The 19,817-nt window shown below is 40.0% G+C and overlaps 1 protein-coding gene across 1 annotated transcript in view; it reads left to right on the top strand.

Annotated features, from left to right (window-relative positions):
* Positions 1 to 609: 609 nt before the first annotated feature.
* Positions 610 to 19,817, top strand: part of ANO4 (anoctamin 4) — a 390,977-nt gene continuing 371,769 nt past the window's right edge. The window contains exons 1-2 of the mRNA XM_074402350.1: positions 610 to 688; positions 6,791 to 7,042. The gene's annotated coding sequence lies outside the window, so the exon portion shown is untranslated. The remainder of the gene's footprint in view (positions 689 to 6,790; positions 7,043 to 19,817) is intronic.

Below are 19,817 nucleotides of genomic sequence, written 5' to 3'. Positions count from 1 at the left end.
GCTTTCTAGGCAGAAGACAAACTTGTTAACTTGGTTTATATGACCCTTTGCAACCTGGCTGCTGCTCATCTCTCCTTCCCTTACTGCATTCAGCTGCTAACTCAGGAAGCTGCCTATGGCCTCTCTGCCTACAGAGGATGGAGGATGGGGATGATAGCTCCTCTGCCTGCATCTTTTCGATCAATTCATCCACCTTTTGCCCAGTCAGATAGCACTCACCTTTTAGGTTTTCATTTGGATGTTATTTTCCTCCAGGAAACCTTACCTGATATTCTTTGCTGTATGGTTTGGATGAGGCATCCTCTCTCCTGTCTCACCACCCTGCCCCCAACTGCCCAAGCACCCTTCATCTCCCATCGTAATAATGGTGACATGAAACTGCAATTGCCTGGGTTGTTTGTGGAAATGTTCTAAGTGACCATCCCAGAGTCTGGCACCTGGCTCTCCCTAAGTGTCAGTGGGTGGACCAATGAATGAGTATGAGAGACTACCTGTGTCACAGACACAGAGAGCTGGTTTATTTGCCACCAGTCATATATTTAAATTGTGTTCATGGTGTCTACCAGGTTATAATTGACCTTCTTGTCTTTTATTTTCTTAACAGACAGAGATGTGAGCAGCGGAAGTTATAACCTTTCCTCGGCAACAACGGGCAGCTACTACAGTTGTGTCAGCCAGATCACCATAGGTGAGCACTTGTGTCATTTTGATTTATAAAAAAAATTATTGTCTGGAAAAGCTGGGGGTCAAGGGAGCAGCTGGGGAAGGAGAGGAGAGAAAATATAAATGCATAGACATTTATTTCCAGAATTGGAGCAATTGTTGTGGATTCACCTTTCTGGATCGCCCCCTTGTGGATTTTTACTGCTTTTGCATGGAATTAGATGGAGGAAGTGTCATCTCTTATTCCCAGATCTTCATCATTTGCTTTAACCCTTTCGTTCATGTAGCAACTGTACTGTTACGCACTTGATAGTACAATTGAGTTACATTTTAAAGATTTATACTAATCTATTTTTAAAAGAAACTGTGTAAGTGCAAATTGAAAATGTGCAGTGAAAATCTACTCTTTGCTTTTTGGAGAACATGCTAAGCAAGTGTTAGAGTGATGCTGAACATCACAGTGAGACTTTCTCCCTGTTGTGCTCACTCAACCTTAAACACTGGTTACTTTGGTAGAAAGTAGAAGAGTGACCTGCACCATTTTTATTTTGGTGTGGTCCTTCTTCTCCTTTCTATTTCCTTTCAAAACTCTTGATTCTAGAATATTGAGCAATGACTTAGAGATCAGAAAAGAAAACTGAAGATTATAGTTACAGCTTATTTTGTACTTATTACCTGCCAGCTTCCCTTGGCTCCCTGCATTCATTATTTTATTTAATCAGAACTCTGTGAGGAAGTTACTGTTATTTCTCCATTTTACTGATGAGGAAATTTGCGCTTTGCCACCCAGCTAGAAATTAATTATCCAAGATTTCAATTTAAGGTCTGTTTGACACTAAAGCCCATACTCTTAAATCCTATGTGATGATTTCTCAAACTCCAGCAATGTGGATGCCTATACAAAGCATTAATGATGACCCTCTAAAATTGATTTAAATTATTTTTATGAGATTACTTAAGTACGTTCAAACATAGAACTACATATAGGCACCTTGTATTCCAAATAGCCATTAAAATTGGTTTTGCAAATCAGATTTAACATTCTGTAACCCAAATAAAAATACAAATTTACCACACTAATTTAATATGATGTATGTTGTTATTTTGCTGAAATGCAGTCACTGTTTGTAATGCGATGTGATACTGGCTGCAGAGATGTTGGTTCTTCAAGTTCAGTACAGTTTTACTGCTAGGAACTTCGCGATGAATATGCATTGCTGCCACCTTTCTGAGTTCAACCCCCTATGAAATCTCTGTTAATGCTCACTTATGTTATCAGATCTTCATTTGGCATGAATGTCACTTGGGATATCCATCTCTCCCCTTTTCTCATTCGTTGTACTGATTGGTGCCAAACCTGATGGAAACACAAAAGTAAACCCAGGCATTAAAATTAAGTGGCAGGACTTGGTCCAGAATATGCTAAAACTAACTTTTAAATGAAAAACAGGGACAGTTTAGAAATTCTCATGGAGACCTCACAGACTCTGGTTTGAAAACACTGAGTAACCTAAAATGCCATTCACAGAGACATTAGACTAAGTCTAATGGTTGAAAAGTCATTAACTAAGTCATAGGAGGTCATTTGGGGTTCAGAGTAGGAGGATGATTAGATGAACGTATGGATGAGAGAAGACTATTCTGGTGGTGAACAGGATAAAGTTCATGTGGGAGAATCTGATGTCGTAATAGAGTTAGTGGCCATGACTGTGGTCTTGACATGAGACAGAAATAAACTAGGGAGGTGGGTTGAAGAGGCTGGTCTGTGGGGAGAGGGATGGAATTGCTGGCAGGACTAGTCATTGACTGGATGTGAGGATAGAAAGTGTTCCCTGAGATTTTGCATCAGAGTAACAGAGTCTGAGCTGTTCCCAGGAACATGGGAGTCAAAAAGAGGCTGTGATGGCGACAGGTTAGATGTGTTGATTTTATATGCCCACGAGACTCCTCACCTCAGAATGTCTCATAGGAAATTAGAAATATGGAGAAAATGTTCAAGAGATGAAGATATTAGCACTATCTGTACAGAGAGTTCTGTCGAATCTTTGGAAGAAGATGAGATAGTAAGAGTGAGAATTAGTACATTGTGTGTGTATGGAAGACCAAGGACCAACCTTTGGGGGAAGTCCAATGAGGGTAGAAATAATGACAGAGGTAAGAGAACCAAGCAAGCACCTTTCTTGGAAAGCCCAGAGAACCTTCTAGAAGGACAGACTGAGGAGGTTGAATATTAACGTCTGCGTTGGTGACATCCTGAGAGCCGTGTGAGTGGGTGGTAGGATGGGAGCCACATTGCAGAGCTCTGAATAGGGAGAGGATGGCTGTGAGTAGAGACTTCTTTTTTAAGGCACTTTTCAATGAAAATGGAGCCGTATATAGTGTGAGGGCAATTAAGTAGCTAACGAACACTTTTGGGGAGCTTTCTTTTTGCCAAGCATTGTGTTCTAACTACTTTTTCTGTATTCACTCATCTAATCCTCAAAAAGATTCTGAGGTATAAACAGTGTTGTCTTCCCCATTTTATAAATGAGGAAATGGAGTTCCTGAGAGGGTAATGAGTGGCCTAAGGATACATGAGAGTAAGAGCTGGGATTTGAGTTCAGATCATTGGGCTCCTATGGATGACACTCTTGTTAACCTGACATCTTGAAGACTTGGGTCAAGTGCCCTTCCTGGTCCAGTCAGCTGTAGCTGCCATGTCAGGGTGTTGGGTTGAAATGTATCCCCCATAAAAGGTACTTTGAAGTTCGAATCCCCAGTCCTTGTGATTGTGACTGTATTTGGAAATAGGGTCTTGTCAGATGTAATTGAGTTAAAATGAGGTCATCTGGACTAGAGTGTGCCCTAATCCAATGTGATGAGTGTCCTTACAAGAAGGGAAGAGACCATACAGGGACAGCTGTGTGAAAGCAGAGACAGAGATATGAGTGATGAATCTCCAAGCCAAGAAACACCCTGAATTCCTGGCAACACCAGAAGCCTGGAGAGAGGCTGGAACAGATTCTTTTCTAGAGCCTTCAGAGATGCAGCCCTGCTGACACCTTAGTTTGGACTCCTAGCCCCCAGAACAATGAGAGAATAAGTTTCTGTTGTTTTAAGCTGCCCAGTTTGTGGTACTTTGTCACAGCAGCCCTAGAAAACTAACCTCTGAAGGGGAGGTAGGTATGACAGATGCTGACTTCCCAGAAGTGCCAGCAACCAGAAGGCTCTTGAATCCTGCTTCAGTTCCCTGGCTCAAATTGGCTGAAATGATAGGAAATTTATTATGTCACGTAACAGGGACACCAGAGGCAGGCCTGTCTTTAGGATGGGTTGATTAAGCTGCTCAGTGACACTGTGAAAGACCTTCTCCCCTGTGTCTTCCTCTCTCAATTTATTTTCGTGGTGGCAGTCACGTGGTTGCAGAGTTTCAGGAATTGGACTCAGACATGACAGTGATCAGAGGGAAAGGAACTTTGGTGCCCTCCTCAGGCCTTTGCTTGAGGAGCTGAGAAATTTTCCCGTGAAGCTCCTTAATGGACTCCTCCTGTCTCATTGGGCAGGGCTGTGTCCCACCACCATCCGTGAGCCAGTCATTGGCAAGGGAGATGGCATTTTCATGAGCCCTGTCAGGCCCACATGAGGCTTTGGACAGGGATGAGGATGGGAATAAGAGCTGCCTGTCCTGGGTCACAAGGCTGTGTGGGGTGGGACAGATTCCCAAATGAAGTTGTGGCTCTGTTGGGAGGCAGAAGGGGAATGATTCTGTATAGGCAGGGGGCAACGTCCACTGCTCACAGTCTGTTCAGTGCAAAGCACTTTTGCAATATTTATACTAAAACAAAAATAATAACCTTAGCCAGCTGCAGTGGCTCACACCTGTAATCCCAGCACTTTGGGAGGCCAAGGCTGGTGGAACAGCCTGACCAACAAGGAGATACCCAGTCTCTACTAAAAATATAAAATTAGCCAGGTGTGGTGGTGCATGACTGTGATCCCAGCTACTCTGGAGGCTGAGGCAGGAGAATCTCTTGACGCAGGAGGTAGAGCTCGTGGTGAAACAAGATCATGCCATAGCACTCCAGCCTGGGCAACAAGAGTGAAACTCTGTCTCAATAAATAAATAAATAAATACAATAAAAATAATAACCTGAGACTCAAAGTACTAGAGGGAGGACAGATCTCTGGATCATCCGAGTTTTCTAAAATCTCCTTCATTTTCTTTCATTTCTTGTACTTCAGTCCTTCTCTTACAGAATAGTCATCTCACACAGAAGTGTCACATTTGTGAGGATGTTCCATTGAGGAAAATAGCACGTGTGTGGATTTCCTAGTAATGCGGTTCCTAGGTGACCCTATGTCTTGTCCAAAGCAGTGGAGTCAAAAACTCCAGGGAACAGAAAAAGGACTTCTAAAACGATACTATTTATCCAGGAGATACTTGATTAGCTCCTTATTTTCTAATAGCAAATTCCCTTTTTACCCATGTATGAGAGATTTAAGAAGCACATAGTTAACATCATTTCTTCTCAAGACAGCTTACAATTTTGGGTATTCCTTCCATCTCTTTCTTCACAATTTTGGGTCTAGTGGGAATTGAGACCCCTGTTCCTGCCTTCCTCCCTAAAAGGGGACATGATGGTGGGTGAGGGAGGATGGGCAGGCTATCAATGCTGCCAACACAACCTTCCTATTCTTTGCTCCTTGGGTGTTAGCTCTTCCCCTGGACAGTTGTCTCTTCAAAATATTGTGGCTTCATTCTTGCTTTTAAATTGAGACTCATGTATTTATATTTCATCATAGTTATGCAGATCTTGTCATAGCTCATTTATATCAATAATGCCAATTAAAATGTTTGCTAATGAACTTCATTTTCAGAGTAAATGATGTAGAAATTTCCTAAACAAAAACGACTTAGCTCTGTGAACTATATTTCTTCAAAATTAAGTGTATGCTATAAATTAGCTATACTTTTATATAATAAATGCTAAAACCTGAAATCTTAGAGTCCAAAGTTCCTTAGAGACTTTTTATTTTTGGGGGGGAAAAGAACATATATTTATTTATTAAGCATTTATGATGAATCAGTACTATATATTTATATATTTAACTACATATATTTAAGGTACACAACATAATATCTTGAGGTATATAGTGAAATGATTACTACAGTCAAGCAACTTGACATAACCATCATCAAAGTTACCTTTTTTTAATGTGTGTGTGGTAAGAGCACCTAAAATCTACTGTGTTAGCAAATTTGCAGTTCACACAATATGAAGTAATTAACCCTAGTTCTCATGCTGTATGTTAAATCTTTAGACTAATTTATGTTGCATAACTTAATTACAACTGGTAATTTTTTTTTTTACCTACACCTTCTGATCCTCCCTGCTCTTGGTAATTGCTGGTCTACTCTTTGTGCGTGTATATATGTATATGTATACACATATGTATATATGTATGTATATGTAAAGATTTCCTGTATAAGTGAGATCATACAGTCATTTTCTGTTATTTCACTTAGCATAATGTTCCCCAGGTTCATCCAAATTTGTGTTACCTTCCCCATGTCCCAGACCCTATACCTAGAAGGGCTCTCTCCTCTGAACTCCTGAAGAGCACTTTCTGATTTACTTTAAAATTATTTCTTTCGTCTTGCTTGTACTGTGGTTAGTTGTAGTTTGTGGGAAAAAACATAGATTTTGGAGTCCAATCTGCGTTTATGTTCTGCATCTGGAACTTGATGTAGGGCAGGTTGAGATCCAGTTTTCTCATCTGTAAGACTGAAATTGTAATAGTCCTCTTGTACCATTGCTGTGAGGATTCAAGATCAGTTATGCAAAGTTTCTGGCTTATAGTAGGCCTTTAATAATTTTTTATTATGAATACAGGTCTTATCTCCTTTATTGGACTCTAAGCTCCATGAATGCAGAGTGGACACTTAGTATGTGCTTAATAAACATAAGCTGATTAAGTGAACAAGAGCCATTGACAGGGATGATGCCTGCCTGTTTATTACGAACATGCATTCTTATCTCAAGTGGCATTTGGTTTGCCTAACAGCTAAGATTCTGGGGAACTTTAAAAATAAGCACACTATAAGGCTTTGATTGCTGCCACTTACCTAGTGTGTTTATCTCACCAGGTTATGATGTTGCTGGGCCTGTTGCAATTGGACTCACCCACTGGAAAAATCCCTATGTACAAGGCAGACCCACCCTCCCATCAGATCTGCCTCTCTTCGTCTCCAAAGATGCAGGCATCCCTGTATACCACCGATCCTTCACCCGCAAGACTGACCAGGCCACGCCTTTGTCCTGTCCAGCCTCACTGTCTATCACTCCAGTGCCTTCTTACAGCAGTAGCAGCCAGGAAACCTTGAGTCAAGACACGACAGGTAAGTGATGGTTTTCTGTTGGAGATTCAGGACCGGGTGTATATAAGATTCCTTCATGCATTTGCCTGGTGAATAAATTGCATCTGTATTTCTGCTTTGTGATGTGATGGACCCCAACAATACCTCTGTGTTCATACTGGCTTTTCTTTTTAATGATATGGGGGTCTTACTGTGTTGTCCAGGCTGGTCTTGATTGCCTCAAGCAGTCTGTCCCACCTCAGCCTCCTGAGTAGCTGGGATTACAGGATACCACCATGCCCAGCTTTCACTGGCATTTAGTAACTTTTCTATACCAGAGGAAGGTCGAATGTGTATAGAAATATTTGGGTGGGGTGCTGTGGTTCATGCCTATAATTCTAGCACTTTGGGAGGCTGAGGCAGGCAGATCACCTGAGGTCAGGAGTTCGAGACCAGCCTGACTGATTAGTGGAACTCCATCTCTACTAAAAATACAAAAACATTAGTTGGGCATGGTGGCGGGTACCTGTAGTCCCAGCTACTTGGGAGGTTGAGGCAGGAAAATTACTTGAATCTGGGAGGTGGAGGTTGCAGTGAGCTGTGTTCATGCCACTGCACTCCAGCCTGGGGAACAGAGCAAGACTCTGTCTCAAAAAAAAAAGAGAGAAAAAATATTTGACCTAAGTGCTTAAGTGCTAGCTCTGTTTAGTAAAATGTTATCTAGAAATCAACTCTGAACCAAAATTTCAATATGTGTCATATGGCTTTAATTTATTTAATGCTCTATTTAGTGACAAGATATCTGTCTTGGACTAAACTCGTGTATTCAAGAAAGTCATCAAAAAGTCATCTTTGAATACCGTAGTTAATACCAATTCATCTTCCTCCACCAACTTGATCTATGTCAGGGGTCTGCAAACTACTGCCAAATCTGGCTGGCTACCTGATTTTGTACAGTCCAGGAACTAAGAATAGTTTTTACATTTTTAAATGGTTGGAAAAAACTTTTAAATAATATTTTGATACACATGAAAGTTATATAAAATTCACAGTTTAGTATTTGTGAGGTTTTCCTGGGACACAGCCACACTGATTCATTTCTGTATTGTCTATGGCTGTTTTCACATGACAGTGGCAGAGTTGAGTCATTGTGACAGAGACTGTATGTCTCGCAAACCCTGAAATATTTATTATCTGGCCCTTTACAGAAAATGTTTGCTGACTGCTGATCTATGTGATTCTTGGAAGTCATGAGTTAAATAGTCAGGGCAAGAAGAATGCTTACAGCATCCTGCCTTAAAATTTATCACTTACATCACACTCAAAATAGTGCAGAAATGGCCATGCAAGGATGGCCAGTTAATTGTTTTTATTACTAAAATCTGAGTTGGAGGTTTAAATTATGCAAAATCTATCCCGCCATGTTTTCTCTCTATAGATACAGCACTTAGAGATAATGGTTTAGTCATCCAAATCCAATGTGTAATTCTGGCTCTGGAAATAAATCTGAATACTAGGATACTCAACAATTCATAGATGCTGCCACCTAGAGGTGAGATACTGAGGTTGCAGAAGTTCCAGATTATCAAAACTAATCTTTAAAGCCGTAGATTGCAGACTTCACTAAATGTTAAGAATCAGCATTGCACTTGCTAAAAATGAAGATTCCTGGGTCTTGCCCCAGGGGAGGCTGTGTCCATGGCACAAAATGAGCTTCAGCAATCTGCATTTGGCAGGCTTTTCCTTCCTGGGATTTTGATTCCTGGGGTTCCCATGCATACCTTGGGGACCACTTCCAAAGGCTCTTTAGCCAAATGGCTGAATTGAAATAGCAGGGATTGGTATTGAAGAGCACGGGGAACATTTGCATACCATCAGCTCTGCACATGGCAAAAGTAACCATCTTTCTGACTGTCCTTGTTGAAGGTCAATTTGACAGTGGAAAAAAATCAGTTCTTGGGCCTTGAAAATGTTTCTTTATAGTAAGTTTGAAATTTTCTGGGTTTTGCTTTTATTGTAAAGGAAAGCTGCTTCTGCTTGCTTTAGTTTAATAAGATCAGAAGTTAATATATAAAGTATCTTCTTTGGCTAGGGTAGCTGAAAGGTTATGGTGTTTTGTTTGGTTTGGTTTGATTTGTTTTGTTTTGTTTTTTGGCAAAAAGGGGTGTGAAATGGCAGCTGCCAGATTAACATTTTATCATGGTTCCCTTAGTTGACTTTTTTTTCTCCATCCAGCACTATACTCAGAGTCGATCTGATTTTGGGAGGAGGTTTCTATGTTTAACTTGTAGGTTTTCACAAACAAAATAAAAGCTTATAATTCTCTTCATTCCTGGGAACTTTCCATTAGCAATAAAATATCGATTTTTTTCCCCAAGAAACTGCTTATTATTATTCTTACTGTTTGTATCCTGACAAAGTAAGCCTGGACATCCAAATATATACTACATAAGCATGTGATAATCACTTTATCATAGACAGTTATAGATGCTGGTATAGCTTCTGTAAGTCTCAAACTATGAGTATGTGAAGGCCCATTATTACATTTATTTGATTTCTTACAACAATTTGTTGATTTTAATATATATATATTTGTGTGAAAGCTTCTGGTTTCCTTTGATTTTATTTGTGTTTTAAAGAATGAAGTTAATTTTATTTTGTTTTTAAAATACAGTGAATTTTATTACTCATTTATACTTAATTTTTTGCTTCTGTTGCTAGTTAAAAGAAAACTCTGGGTGAGATAAGTCAGTTCAACTATACTAGGGTATCCTACAAATTCCAGACTTTACTGGACATCCCTTCACAATTCTAAGCTATCTTTCTTCTCTATAAACTTTGAGACTGATATAGAGGAGCTGACATGTTTTAGGCAGAATATAACTGTACAATTATTTATAAGTTGTAAGAATTTTCTTATGTTTAAGAATTTACCAAGCACATTTAAAGATTGTTTCCCCATTTTACAAATCCCACCATTCTGCAATTCTAGAAAGAATTGTAACAGAACACTAACTAAATGGCTAGAGCTTCTTGAGCTCTCATTTTATTTAGCTCTGTTAACTATTGTCACCATCCTATTCCATCATCCTTTCCCTTCATTGTGTGACTATCTCCTACAGTAGATTCTCTTGTATTAGACTTTACTTAACACTGCTTGTCACATTGTGCAGCGAACAACTTGTGAAACTGCATAGTCACCCTGAATGTAGTTCTTCCTTATAACAGAAAAACTGCCTCCAGTGTCCAGCTTGCCCCATCCATCCATCCGTCCATCCAGTATACACTAAGTTACCATTCCATGTTATGTATTGTGATAAGTCCTTGGGAGAGAAAATTAAGTAAGTGATTAATAAATTAGTCACCCCTATCTCAGGCACTCAGAGTCCTGTGGAGGAGGCAGACAAGCATTCTAATTCAGCACTGCGTTAAGATAGATGATTTCACATGAAATGATCACACACACGTGTTTTTGTTTTAAATTTTTCAATATGCTATTAAAATGTTAATAGTATTAAAATATATTATTTTAAAATATATAACTAAAATATTAGTAAAAATGCAAAATATGTTATTATTTCTTCAATTACAAGAAGATAAGTTTGAGAGAACCATAGGAAGAAAGCTTGGAAATGATCTTCATCTCAGATACTTTTTGTAGGTGTGATATACAATTTTGTAAAAAGTAAATGATGAGAGTATTTAATTGATATTAAATTCATTACAAATAATTTATAGGCTTTGGTTTAAGAGAAAAATAATTAGAAACTTTACACTTCAAAAAGTTGCTATTAGATGCTGGACTTTGGGATATACTTTAAGAATTCTAGTTAAATCAAGAAATATTTTGAGGACAAAAATAAGGCATGCAAGATATTTAAAAAATTAAAATGGAAATAACTCCTTCCTGCTTGGTAAGTGTCACAGAAAAAGAGTAAAACTAAATTTTCACTTTTTATATCCTTCCAATTTTTATTTTAGGTTTGGAGGTACATGTGCAGGTTTGCTACCTGGCCAATTTGCATTTTGCTGGGGTTTGTTATACAAATTATTTCATCACCCAGATAGTGAGTATAGTACCTCATAGTAGTTTTTCAATCCTCACCCTCCTCCCAGCCTCCATTCTCAAGTAGGGCTCAGTGTCTGTTGGTCCCTTCTGTGTGTCCGTGTTAACACACAATTTTTGATGACCAAGATTTGTAGCTTTCATCACCACCACCACCTCTACTCGCAACTTCTCTTTCTAGTCATTCCTGAATCTCCAGCCAATCCCTAATCACTCCCTTCCTTTCTATCCAATTCCCAGCTGCATACTGATGGCCCCAAAGCCATATTTTCATGTCTGATTTCTTGACAAGTTTTACATGTGTATTTATAGCTGCGTACTGGAACTTTCAACCTGGATATATCCCAAGCTATCAAAATTCATGTACTCTGAATGGAACTTCCTTCTGGTAGCTCTCAAAGTTGAATTTCTCATTCTGTTTAATGCTGGCATAGTCTCTTTGTCTTAGTTTGGGCTGCTATAGGAAATATACAACTGAGTGGCTTAAACAACAAACATTTATTTTGACATACTTGGCATCTGGTGAGGGCTCTCTTCCTGGTTTCTAGATGGCTGGTCTTCTCACTGTACCCTTACAGTACAGAGTGAGCTGGCCCTCTGTCTTCTTATTATAAGGACACGAATCCCATTCATGAGGGTTCCACCCTTATAACCTAATCACCTCCCAAGGTCCCTATCTCCAAATGCCACCTATTCATATGTTGGAATCCTAATTCCAACATATGAATATGGAAAACAACAGATTGATATCTTCAAAGTGATGAAGGAAATGAAGGTCAATTCAAAATTTCAGATGCAGCTAAGTGATCATTTTGGAAAAAGATTGAGAAAATGTATTCTATGCATACCTCCTGAAAAACTGGATTGGGACTGTGGATGATGCAGTGAACTGTGATGCTGATGGCTGTGAGGACACCACCTTCTGCTGGCTATCAGCTTCCACAGCCAACTGGCTAACATATTAGTTATGTCTACTTTAGAAATATTGCTACTTCAAAGTTTCCTTTCCATCCCTACTGACATTATTTCAGCTCAAGCTCTCAACATCTCTGCCTAGACTAGTGCTACTAGCAGTCTTGTTACGAGTCTCCCTAGATCTTAATTCTTCCATGACTATAGTTTAGCTTTCCCAGTTCATCTAAGAGTTTCCTCTGAATTCTTTCTCTTTTTGCCTTAGTGTATTTTGTTATTGTTTCTGTTTCCACTGGTAATTCTTATGCACATATTGAATTTTGCTCTTATTGTGCTCCAATATAATTTTAAAGATGGCTACCACAATAGATGCAAATAAAGTTCTTGAGTTAGGAATTAATGTTTTGATCATGTACTTGTTTGCTAATTGCAGAGCTTCACATGTAGGAAGTATGTTTTCTATGACTATTGAAACTGCATATTAGACACAGTTGAAGAGACAATTAGGCCTGGAAGATAGATCTGAAAAAATTACCCCATTATCAGTATAGAGATATATGAGACACAAAAACAAGGAGGAGGAGGTTGAAATGTAGAAAGCAGAATGAAAAAGCTCAACATCATTTAATAGAAATTCTGTTCTGCATTAAGAGAACAGAATGTATATATATATGAGGAATATTTAAAAAAAAAACAGTGGCTGGAAGTTTCCCAGAATTGATGAGGAGACACAAATTCTTTAATGTAAGAAACATTATGAATGCCAAGAAGGATAAATAAAAATAAATATATCCATATGTAAATATATGAAGAGTCAGCAAAAATCAGAAAATCTTAGAAATGATCTGAGAGAAAAGACAGATTACCTACAAGTGAGAAGCAAATTGAGGACAGACTTTCAAGTAGTAATGATAGAGGCTAGAAAACAGCAGATTAATATCTTCAAGGTACTGAAGGAAATGAAGCTCAATTCAGAATTCCAGATGCAGCTAAGTGATCACTGGAGAGGGAGGTCAGCATAAGAACATTTTTGGAAAAAGACTGGGAAAATGTATTCTATGTATGCCTCCTGAAAGAATGACTTATCAACCTATTTTAGAAAAGAAGAATCTTGGCCTGGAGCGGTGGCTCACACTTGTAATCCCAGCATTTTGGGAGGCTGAGGCAGGCAGTTCACCTGAGGTCAGGAGTTCAAGACCAGCCTGGCCAACGTGGTGAAACCCCATCTCTACCAAAATACAAAAATTAGCTGGGCATGGTGGCATGCACCTGTAATCTCAGCTCTTTGGGAGATTGAGAATCCCTTGAACCTAGGAGGCAGAGGCTGCAGTGAGCTGAGATGGTGCCACTGTACTCCAGGGTGAAATTAAAAAAAAAAAAAAACATCTTGAATCTAGAGGAAACAATGAAATAATAATAATAAAAATACATATATAAATTTGAAAGATCCCTCTAGAAGAATGATTTTTAAACCAGAGATGATTTTGTTTCACAAGGGATACTTGGGAATGTCTGCAGATACTTTTGGTTGACAGCTGGGCAAGAGGTATCACAGGCGTCCCATGGGTAGACACCAGGAATACTGCTAAACATCCTGCATGCACAAGATGTGGTCCCTAACTCCTTGTCCCATGTTCATTGTCAATTCTTAATTCTCCTTCCTCCCTGGGAGTTTCTTGTCCTGTGTGTTGTACCTTGCCCTTGCAATGGGCGGCCTCCTTTAGGGCATTCCCAGGGCTCTCGTTTCTCTCCTAGGGCTGTCCTTGGTGAAGTATGATCAGCACCTTTGATTTCCCCTATCTCAGGTTTCTGTGTTCTTTGGCTCTCCCTAAATTATATCTCATGCTGCACCTAAGCTTTTCTTTTTTACTAATACCAGTTTCTCCACCTTGGTGGGATGGACATTTTGGGCTGAATAACTCTTAGCTCTCAGGGTTGTCGTGTGCATAGTAGGATGTTTAGCAGCATCCCTGGCCTGCACCCAATAGATGTCAGTTGTGACAGCTGAAAAAAGTTTTCAGACATTGCCAAATGTACGCTTACAGGTGAAATCATCCCCAGTTGAGAACCACTGACTTATGCCAAAGTCTGATCCTGTTATCTGAAGCTCTGCTTAGTGGCAGTAGTTTGGTAGTCTAATCATTGATAATGGGTTCATGGGTTTTTTTTTTTTTTTTTTTTTTTTTTTTTTTTTTTTTTTGAGACGGAGTTTCACTCTTGTTACCCAGGCTGGAGTGCAATGGCACGATCTTGGCTCACCGCAACCTCCGCCTCCTGAGTTCAGGCAATTCTCCTGCCTCAGCCTCCTGAGTAGCTGGGATTATAGGCACGCGCCACCATGCCCAGCTAATTTTTTGTATTTTTTAGTAGAGACGGGGTTTCACCGTGTTGACCAGGATGGTCTCGATCTCTTGACCTCGTGATCCACCCGCCTCGGCCTCCCAAAGTGCTGGGATTACAGGCTTGAGCCACCGCGCCCGGCCAGGGTTCATGGGTTTTAATACATTTTATTCTACTTTAGCAAGGGCTTTTTGCAAACCATACCCTAATCAAAAACATGGAGGGAATATTTTTTTTTTCCGAAGGGGAATATTTTTTTCCCCTTGAGACTACAGGTAACGCCTTTGACACTTTCCTTTCCTACTTCCCTATACCCCACCTTTCTGTGAAATTATGTTGTAAATAAAAACTTTTCTGTATGTGTTCAAGACCATTGGTAATCTCCCTGCATTTCTATGTGCAGGAATCATTGAGAACGCTTCCCTTTGCCTTTTGTCCTCCGTCCACAGCCTCACCATGTTCCCTTTAGTGGTGGGATTGGGTTTAAAAAAAAATAATAATGAATTCCAAACATTCCTTATGGACTTTACAAATATGTTCCTCATTTGTGAAAAGGAAAGGAGTGAGAAATGACTATCTTCTGTTCCAGATTACTTCCCGAGAGTCTGGCTTTTGCCTGTGCACCTAAAGTCTGAGCAGAGCATTGTGTCTTGTCTTGAGGGGGAAGATGTTTACTCACCTTTGCTAGTGACCTTACTGAGCTTACTGGTACTCCATATATGCGAGCTTTGAAAACTTAGGTGCCCAATGTTATGTTGTTATGTATTTGCCTGGGGTATAGAGTACCATAGAAGAGATGCCCATTTAGTGGCATGAATTTAACATCTTTCAACAAATTGTGACCAGATACTTTCAGAACTGATGCCAAAGGAAACAGAGGGTTTTTAATTTCAGAGATAGAGTGCTGCAAACAGTGACCCTGCAACCTGAGCTACTGATGTGACCACGAGATGCAGAGTAATTGGACCTCACCAGGAGACTCGTTTGTTCCCTTATAGCGAAGTCCAGAGACACTCCTTGACCCGTCCCTGCTTATACACCATGTGCCCAGCCACCCTGAGCCTTTCTGCTAGAGTGTTAGTTCAGCTAAATCCATGACACAGAGTAATGGAAGACCAGCTACCCTCTACAAAAAAACAAGGCAATATGAGTTAGAAAGTCTCTAAACCATTATATTTAAAGTGGGTTTTTTTCTAGAGAACATAGAGTTGAGCCTAGTGTTTTTATCCATTCTGACAATTTCTTTTAATTGATGTAGTTAGACCATTCACAAGTAAAGTGATGATTGACATAGTTGGATTAGTATCTATCGTGTTTGTAACCATTTTCTATTATTGCATTTGTTCACCGTTTCTTTTGTTTTCTTACTTTTTCTCTTGCCTTTTCTGATTTTAATTAGGCATTGTATATGATTTTTTAAAAAGGAATGGCAACTTCCTACTTCCTTCTCCACCTTTAAAAAGTTTCCTTTTGTCAAAGTAGCCCTGAAGGACTATTTAGATTTTAATCAAATGTTATGGAATAAATTTCCTGGTTTGGTTTATATGGGGTGTGAGTATGGGGCTTAACTTACTTAAGTTAGGATATTGTAATAGGGCATTTTTATGCCTTTTGGAGGATGACTTGTGGTTTCCTAAGATGCTGGCTGAGTAGAAGATGTCACAGTGGAAGGGAAGGCAAATTTGAGTTGAGGGTATTCAGGTGAGGGACCAGCGTTCCGAGTAGCAGGAAAGTGTGCAAAGGCTAATTCCAGAGGAGCTGTGGGTAAATGTCTCCTGCACAGGGAAGTTGGGTTCTCTGGGGCTATTACTCTGGTCTTCCATGGTACATTCCATGTGTTAATGGACATTTGTGAGCAAGCCCAGAATCTTAACCTCCATGTATACTTCTTCTCCATGAAAAACTAAGTTGGGAACCGCCTGTACTTTAGGACTAAGAGGGTCATTAGAAACGTTCATTTCGACAAGAGCATCAGCTAAGAGAAATAAGTTGCTGAGCTTTCTTCAAATTTCCTGTTTTCCTAATCTTGCCTATATTGTTCTTTTCAGAATTCAAGACTGTTTCCTGTTAATTACTGATTCTAGCACAGTCCTGTTAATTCTTTCTCCATGTGTGGTGGTTATTTAGGTTTAGAAGATTGAAAACATCAATGAATCGGGGTATGATTGGTGACAAAGAAATGATGAAGACAAAGTCAAACGATGTAGCTATGAAGTTACTTTATAAAAAACTGAAGAACTTGAATTAAAGCTGCTTTGAATCTGATTTGCAAATAATTATGTATTTTAAAATCAGATGGCTTTAAGATGCTCCAGTAAAGTCATCCATTCATTCAGTCATCTGAATGAGTTTTCTCACTACTCATCAGAGTTTTCTCACTACTCAAAGTGTGGTCCACAAGAGCTAAGAGAGCCTGAGTTCGGATTTAGCAATATCGTCCAAAAGGGATGATGTGAGGGGCATTTTAGAGATAGCTTCAATAGCACTTTGTAATTAATGGGATGCTGTGTATCACTGAGTGGATAGCCTATATAGTTTTAGTAAGGTTAAAATATGATGCTGAAGCTTCATAGTTTAGGCCAGTGATTCTCAAACTTTCATGTGAATATAAATATGCTGAGTATTTCGTTAAACTGCAGTTCCTCATCTAGTAGGTCTGGGCAAGGGATGGTGAGATTCTGCATTTGTTTCTTCTTCTTCTTCTTCTTCTTCTTCTTTTTTTTTTTTTTTTTTTTTTTTTTTTTGAGACCGTCTCACTCCATCACCCAGGCTGTAGTGCAGTGGCATGATCTTGGCTCAATGCCACTTTTGCCTCCTGGATTCAAGCACTTCTCATCCCTAAGCCTCCCAAGTAGCTGAGATTACAGGAATGTACCACCACACACGGCTAATATTTTTGTATTTTTAGTAGAGATGGAGTTTCACCATGTTGGCCAGGCTGGTCTCAAACTTCTGATCTCAAGTTATCCACCAGCCTCAGCCTCCCAAAATGCTGGGATTACAGGCGTAAGCCACCATACCTGGCCTAGATTCTCCATTTCTAACAAGCTTCCAAGTGATGCCCATGCTGCCAGTCATGGAGCTTGGAATTTAGTACAAGACTCAAATAAAAACTGTTATGCCAAATAATTTATTTTCACTAACAGGCAGGTGTTTTGGAGGAAAGGAATAATCTTCTTCTTATAGATCCTTGACAATACTGTTTTTATCAAAACAGGCCTCTGGTTTCCCAGAACTTCATAGAGAACATCTGCTTTACCACCAGTTGTAAGTGGGAAGTTTGCTTATGCCCTGTTATAGGAATATTATTTGTCCGTGATATATAAGTGTCCTAACGTTTCCATAGACATTGTTTTGATATTAAAAACCAAATGAAAATCTTAACTACCATGGTATTGACTCAAGAGGGAGCTTGGCTGTCTTAGTTCTGGTTCCCTGGGAAGTATCTAAGCCAGAGATGTCCATGCAAGAAGTTTCCTGGGGAGAGTCATTGGGATCAGTGTGTATGGTATGGTGTGTGTGTGGTAGGTGGAGGGAAGGAAGCATAACCAGGGAGTTGGAAGATATGAGCTGTGATGGTGCACAAACAAGGCCTCAGCCCTCATGCAGGGATACCTGGAGCTAGGACAGTCTTTCAACATTGTCCCACAACAAAGCTATTGTACCCTGCCACCATTGCCTGGGTGCAAGCTGCCAGGAGGCAAGAATATGACCCTGGGGAGTTCTCTTTGTGGGCAGTTTGCCAAGAAAGATTCAGCTGAGAGCCATCAGCAGCTGGGGATGTACCATGGGGCCCACAGCATCCATGACATCAGCTGATGGAAGTGAAGTGATTAGGAAGATCTCCACGGGAAAACAAGTTGGAGAGGATGGTGGAGTTCTCAATTCATTCAAAAGCATGGAAAATCGCTGCCGACCTTTGCTGAGACAGGGAGGTGACTGGCAACGTATAAGTTGTCAAGGTGCTGAGATGAAGTAGGCCAGAATTTTTAGAGTGCTGGATCATCAGAGTTCATCTAGTGCAGGCGTCCCCAAACTTTTTACACAGGGGGCCAGTTCACTGTCCCTCAGACCGTTGGAGGGCCGCCCCATACTGTGCTCCTCTCACTGACCACCAATGAAAGAGGTGCTCCTTCCTGAAGTGCGGCGGGGGGCCGGATAAATGGCCTCAGGGGGCCACATGCGGGCCGTAGTTTGGGGACGCCTGATCTGGTGGCTTTGTAGACACCAGCTGACTTGTAGATCATTCTGCAAGCTGAGGCCAAGTAGCAGATCAGCGCTCTGAGGTCCATAGAGAAAAAGGTCCAGATTCTGAGCAGGTTTTCCAACCCCTGGGAACTGCTAAGCATCTGGCTTCTGGTTCAGTTTAAATTTCTCTCCAGCAAAGAGGCACATAACCGATTGGGAAACAACTTCTGGTCACTATTCCTTCTAGTTATGCGGGCATATGTTTTGGAAATTGTGCAGTTTTTATCTTTTTCAGGCGAATAAGGATATAACTGATTTGTGGTTATAATTGGATAATGGGAGAGTTGGCTCAGTTTCCTTGTCTCGGGTCATGTAACTCATAATCATTTATCCAGCAGCTGTTTATTGAGTGCCTACTCTGTGCCCCGTACTACATTAGATGCTGGGTGTACTGGAGTGACCCAAGCAGCCAAGGCTCCTTTCTTATGGAATGACAGTGGGATAGGCTAGTAGAGGAGAGAGAGATGAAATAATCACCCAAATAAGGACATTTCCTTAGCTCAGTGAAGGCAAAGGACACTATTAGAGGGTGTACAAAGAGGGTATTTAATTTGGATTTTGAAGATAGAGAAAGATTGAAGGTGTCGTAGTAATTTGAGAGAGATCTCAAGGATGTGTTGGAGCTGGTGAAGATATAGTGAGAACGTGCAATAGGAGACAAAGACCTGACTTGTCTTCCCAGCTCTGTGACTTATCATGTTACTTTCACACTGAAGACTTAACCTCTTTGAGCCTCAACTTTTTCATCTGTGAAATGGCATGGTTATAAGACTCAAATGAGATAAAACAGGCAAAAGTGTTTTTCAAATCCTAAAATGCTAGTGAAAGCCACTTAAAAAAAATTATTCTAGCCCATGGATTCCTTCTCTCCCTTCTCTTACCTGTCTCCTCCTCATACTTCCTGAGCTGGGCTTGGATGCTGAGGTTTAGTTAGCAGTAAAATGCTATGTAGTTACCTTCTTTTAGCCTGTGGCTTTCAATGTTTTTGAATGATACCCAGAGTAAGAAATATTTATGTATTGTGACCTACTGCTACTACGACTTCTCTTTTCCTTCCTTCCTCCCTTTCCCTCTTAAACACACACCTGAAAAAATATTTTAGGAAATAATTCTTATTATTTGTTACATACTCTGATATTTTTTTATTCCATTCCATTCTTTTCACCAAAAAGTACTAGTCAAGATCCATTAAACTGATGTCACTGCTTACTAATGAATTGCACTCATAGTTTGAACAACATTGATTTAGAT

This window comes from Saimiri boliviensis, chromosome 7, assembly GCF_048565385.1.
Source record: "Saimiri boliviensis isolate mSaiBol1 chromosome 7, mSaiBol1.pri, whole genome shotgun sequence".
Lineage (NCBI taxonomy): Eukaryota > Metazoa > Chordata > Mammalia > Primates > Cebidae > Saimiri > Saimiri boliviensis.
The sequence above is the reverse complement of the archived record's forward strand: the minus strand, read 5'-3'. Positions and strand labels throughout refer to the sequence as shown.